The sequence below is a fragment of the Notamacropus eugenii genome, chromosome 3 (assembly GCF_028372415.1).
Source record: "Notamacropus eugenii isolate mMacEug1 chromosome 3, mMacEug1.pri_v2, whole genome shotgun sequence".
Taxonomy (NCBI): domain Eukaryota; kingdom Metazoa; phylum Chordata; class Mammalia; order Diprotodontia; family Macropodidae; genus Notamacropus; species Notamacropus eugenii.
In genome coordinates, this window is record NC_092874.1 from 292298750 (window position 1) to 292304446 (window position 5697).

At 41.3% G+C, this 5697-nt stretch overlaps 1 pseudogene; it reads left to right on the plus strand.

Moving 5' to 3' along the window:
- Positions 1-1898: 1898 nt before the first annotated feature.
- On the plus strand, positions 1899-2361 carry LOC140531547 (peptidyl-prolyl cis-trans isomerase A pseudogene; annotated as a pseudogene).
- The last annotated feature ends 3336 nt before the right edge of the window (positions 2362-5697 follow it).

Below are 5697 nucleotides of genomic sequence, written 5' to 3' on the forward strand. Positions count from 1 at the left end.
CCTTCTCAGGCTGACATCTGTTCCGATCTGAGCCTTCATTAATGTATTTGGATGTTTTCTTTTCCATCATGATTAATAACTACAACCAAACTCAAAGTATGAGATAACACAGATTCATCACAAAGGCAGATTCCATTATCCTACAGACTCACAGGCTGGAAAAAACACGTTTTCGTGGCACATTTGGCCGAACAGGTATACCCCCCCATCCCCACCCCCGATCTTCCAGTGCAGCCACTAAAGTGTACACAGCACCATTTGTTCACATCTCTGAAGTACATGTGTCTATTATGAGGGAGAGAGAAGGAGAGAGGATGTGCTTACGTGGAAAAACATGAATTTGGAGAAAGGAGGCCTATATATATGTGCACATGCCTGTACCTGTACATATTCATAAGAGCAGGGATTCATTTTGCCTTTTTTTGTAGACCCAGAGCTTGCCCAGTTCTTGGCACACTGTAGCACTTGACATCTGTCTATTGGTTTCTGTATGCGTCTTTTGTGTGTGGATGCTTTGTGGAGGGTTCGCACATGAGCTCCCATGTGTAAATGTTCATTCTTGAAGGCATGGGTATGCCCGTGACCAGGTGGTATGTGAGTGTGTCTGTGGGTGCTTCTTCCATTTCCAAGCAGTCTTTACAGCCAGGGTAGCAATAGCTGTAGATGGATTATGTAACTGGTGTGTAGTAGGGGTGCTCCCTCACCCACACCCACCCTCTCTCACTCATCCTAGACAAGAGCTCAGGTTTACACTGCATGTCCCCTAGGACATGAGGCCCAGAGACTTAAATTCCCACTGCCAAGCATAAAGGGTGATTATAGATGTACCCCATTATTGACATCTTGTCTCCCCACCCCCAATTAGACTGAGTTCTTCAAAGACATGGCTGTTTCCCAGCCCAGACGTTCATCTTTGTTCATCCTTCCCCTGTTGGAATGTTAGCTCCTTGGAGATATGGATGGCCTTGCTTTTTAGATTAATATTCTCAAAACTTAGCACAGGGCCCAACAAACAGAAAGTGCTTGATTAATGCTTGTTGATTGATCTGTAACCTCCTAAACCAAACCTCCTTCCCTAGGTACCTAACCATACCCCTGTACCCTCCTATGAGAATGTAAAGTCCCAAGGGCAAGGACTGTCTTATATTTTATATTCATATCTTCAGTGCTTAGCAGAGTGCCTGACATACAGTAAATAGTTAATAAAAGCTTTTTTGATTTATTGATATTAAATTGAGATGAATCTTTTAAGCAGTTCTATAAAATTAAGCTGCCTGAGGAAAGGAAATTTTTTTTTCATTTTTGACTTGGTAACAAGAGCTTGCACATTGTATTTCTCAATTAATGCTTGTGTAAACACAACTAATGTAGAAATACATTTTACGTGATTGCAGATGTATAACCTGTATCAGATTACTTGCTGACTTGGGTGGGAGAGGGGAAGAAGAGAGGGAGAAAAATTTGGAACTCAAAATCTTTCAAAAATGAATGCAAAAATTGTCTTTACATGTAATTAGAAAAAATAAAATAGATTTAAATTTTAAAAATAAGTGCTTGTGTAATCCAAGTGAATGGAAGTTCACAATTTCAAAATTAACCAAGCCTTTTTCAATAAGGCTCCAAACCCCACCCAAATGCAGAAATGTGTTCCAACAAGACCTAGGCATCAAGGCATAGTTAAAAGAAGACCATACTGAAGATAGTGGAGTAAAAGGACGGACCTGCTCTAGCTCTCCCCCCATAGCCTATAAAATATCTGTTAAAAAAAAATGACTCTAAACAAATTCTAGACTTTGTAGATGCTGCCACCAGGAGTCCTTGTCTGGATTCCATCCGCCAGACACTGATCCCCACTGCCTCTTCCTCTGCCATTGTGCCCAGCCCAGGCATCTGTGACCATGGCCAACTCCAACATGTATTTAAACATTGCTGTTGATAACAAGGCCCTGAGCCAGATTACTTTTGAGCTCTTTGCAGACAAGTTTCCAAAGACAACAGAAAACTTCCATGCTCTGAGCACTACAGAGAAGGAATTTGGTTACAAGGGCTCCTGCTTCCACAGAATCATTCCTGGGTTCATATGCCAGGGTGGTGACTTCACACACCATAATGGCACTGGCGGCAAGTCCATCTATAGGGGGAAATTTGCTGATGAGAACTTCATCCTGAAGCATACTGGTCCTGGTATCTTGTCCATGGCAAATGCTAGACCCAACACAAATGGCTTCCAGTTTTTCATCTGTACTGCTAAGACTGATTGGTTGGATGACAAGCATGTGATCCTTGGCCAAGTGAAAGAAGGCTATTGTGGAAGCCACAGAGCATTTCAGTTCTCAGGATGACAAGACCAGCAAGAAGAGGTGGACAACTCTCATAAGTATTTCTGTTTTGTTTTTTGTCTTAACCATCAAACCATTCCTCTGTAGCTGGAGAGAGCAACCCCAAATGCCATCTGCTATTATACCTGTAATCCTTGTGCTGTCACTTGCTGCAATTCTCTTTGGGTTTCATTTCCTTTTTCCTTCCACAAGTCTGGCTAGGCAACAGAGTTAAGTTTATGATTATAAAATAAAAACTAAAGTACAAAAACAAAAAAAAATTCTAGAGCAGCAGAAGCCACAGAAACAACAGAATGAAAGATATTTCCAACCCAAGACAGCCTGGAAGGCAGACAGGAAAGGTCTATCACAGCAGAACACAGCCCATCTTTGGCCACACCCCATGGACAGGACTGGAGTAGGCTTCAGGGCATGGAATCATGGGTAGCAGCTGTGGTTCCCAGATTCCTCAACCCACAAATGCCAAAGATAGCTTCAAAGGTCAGTAAGAAAACTCTGTCAGCTGGGTAAGAAGGGAGTGCAGTCTGGCCCCAGCCCTGGCTTCAGGGCAGTGGCAGCAGCATCCACTTTTGGAGCCCTGGGCCTAAAGATCCTGGGGGAATCAATCAGTTGATTTGAGTCTCAGTTCTGAGTGGCAGTCCTAAGATGAAGAGGAGCCCTGATGTAGTGGAGCTGGTGTTGGTTGTGGAAACAGAATCCTACTCACAGATCCTGGGCAGAAAAGAGTGCTTGTGGTTGCTCACACAACAGAGTACAGGCCAGGAGAGGAGTAAACTCCTCTGTCTTGATTGTGCCACCTTGGAGGAACTGAGAACTTGCAGGTCCCTAGAGTATACCCTGCTCTTGACAAAAGGACTCAAAAGTCAAGTAACTGGTTAGGAAAATACCAAAAAAGGGGGAAAAAATAAGACTATAAAAGGTTACTTTCTTGGTGAAAAGATATTTTCTTCCATCCTTCTGGATGAGGAATAACAAAGCATACCATCAGAGGAAGACAACAAAGTCATGGCTTCTACATCTAAAACCTCTGAAAAAAATATGCAATGGTCTCAGGTCATGAAAGAGCTCAAAAAGGATTTTGAAAATCAAGTATGAGAGGTGGAGGAAAAATGGGAAGAGAAATGAGAGTGATACAAGAAAATCATGAAAATCAAGTCAATAGCTTGCTAAAGAGACCCAAAAAATTCTGAACAAAATAACACCTTTAAAAATAGACTAACTCAAATGTCAAAAGAGGTTCAAAAAGCCAATAAGAAGAAAAATGCTTTAAAAAGCAGAATCGGTCAAATGGAAAAGGAAGTTCAAAAGCTCACAGAAGAAAATAGTTCTTTAAAAATTAGAATGGCGGGGGGGGCAGAGCCAAGATGGCAGAGTAGAAAGATGCACATACTCTAGCTCTTCTCCCACACCCCATAAAATACCTGGAAAAAATGACTTTCAACAAATTCTAGAGCAGCAGAAGCCACAGAACAACAGAGTGAAAAAGATTTCCAGCCCAAGGTAACCTGGAAGACTGAAGAGAAAACTATGTTGCATATGGCATGGAGTGGAGAGCAGCTGAGCCTTGGGCATGCAGCACTGGGAGGAACAGGACTGGAATAAGCCTTAGGGGCAGAATCTCCATCAACAGCGGAGATTCTCAGATGGTTCAACCCACAGGTGCCAAAAACAACTTCAAAGGTCAGGGAGAGAACTTTTCCAATTGGGCCAAAAGGGAGTAGGGTCCTCCACAAGCCCCAGCCCCAGGCAGCAGCATCCATTTGTGAAGCCCTCCCCCTAAACCCCCTGGGAGAATTGAGCAATTGATCTGGATCTCAACCCTGAGTGCTAGCACTGCCCTCCACCTAAAGCCCCTGGGGGAAATGACTAGCTAATTTGAATTTCAGCAATGAGCCTGATCTGGGAGTGAGGAGGAGGCCTGGCATGGCCGAGCTAGAGACTGTTGTGGAGAGGGAATTCTACTACTCACAGATTCTGGGCAGAAAAGCTTTTGGTTGTTCCCAGACCAGTGTGCAGGCCAGGAGAGGAGTTTACTCTCTAACCTTGATTGTGCCACCTTGGAGGAACTGAGAACTTACAGGTCCCAGAATATACCCTCCTCTTGACCAAGGACTCAAAAATCAAATAACTGGCTAGGAAAATGCCCCAAAAAGGGGAAAAAATAAATCTATAGAAGGTTACTTTCTTGGTGAACAGGTATTTTCTTCCATGCTTTCAGATGAGGAAGAACAATGCTTACCATCAGAGGCCTCCAAAATAAATATGCAATGGTCTCAGGCCATGGAAGAGCTCAAAAAGGATTTTGAAAATCAAGTAAGAGAGGTGGAAGAAAAATTTGGAAGAGAGAAAATCATGAAAAACAAGTCAACAGCCTGCTAAAGGAGACCCAGAAAAATGCTGAAGAAAATAACACTTTTAAATATAAGCTAACTCAATTGGCAAAAGAGGTCAAAAAAGTCAATGAGGACATGAATGCTTTAAAAAGCAGAATTAGCCAAGTGGAAAAGGAGGTTCTAAAGCTCACTGAAAAACTTAGTTATTTAAAAATTAGAATGGAACAGATGGAAGCTAATAACTTCATGAGAAACCAAGAAATTATAAAACAAAACCAAAAGAATGAAAAAATGGAAGATAATGTGAAATATCTCATTGGAAAAACAACTGACCTGGAAAATAGATTCAGGAGAGAAAATTTAAAAATTATGGGACTACCTGAAAGCCATGATCAAAAAAAGAGCCTAGGCATCATCTTTCATGAAATTATCAAGGAAAACTGCCCTGATATTCTAGAACCAGATATTGTGCCAGAGGGCACAATAAATATTGAAAGAATCCACCAATCACTGCCTGAAAGAGACCCAAAAAAAGAAACTCGTAGGAATATTGTAGCCAAATTTCAGAATTCCCAGGTCAAGGAGAAAATATTACAAGCAGCTTCAAAGAAATAATTCAAGTATTGTGGAAATAAAATCAGGATAACACAACATCTGGCAGCTTCTACATTAAGAGATCAAAGGGTTTGGAATATGATATTCCAGAAGTCAAAGGAACTGGGATTAAAACCAAGAATCACCTACCCAGAAAAACTGAGTATAATATTTCAAGAGGGAAATGGTCATTTAATGATATAGAGGACTTTCAATCATTCTTGATGAAACGATGAGAATGAAAAAGAAAATTTGACTTTCAAACACAAGAATAAAGAGAAGCATGAAAAGGTAAACAGGAAAGAGAAATCATAAAGGACTTTCTAAAGTTGAACTGTTTATATTCCTACATGGAAAGATAATATTTGTAACTCTTGAGACTTTTCTCAGTATTTGGGTAGGTGGAGGGATTATACACACACACACACACA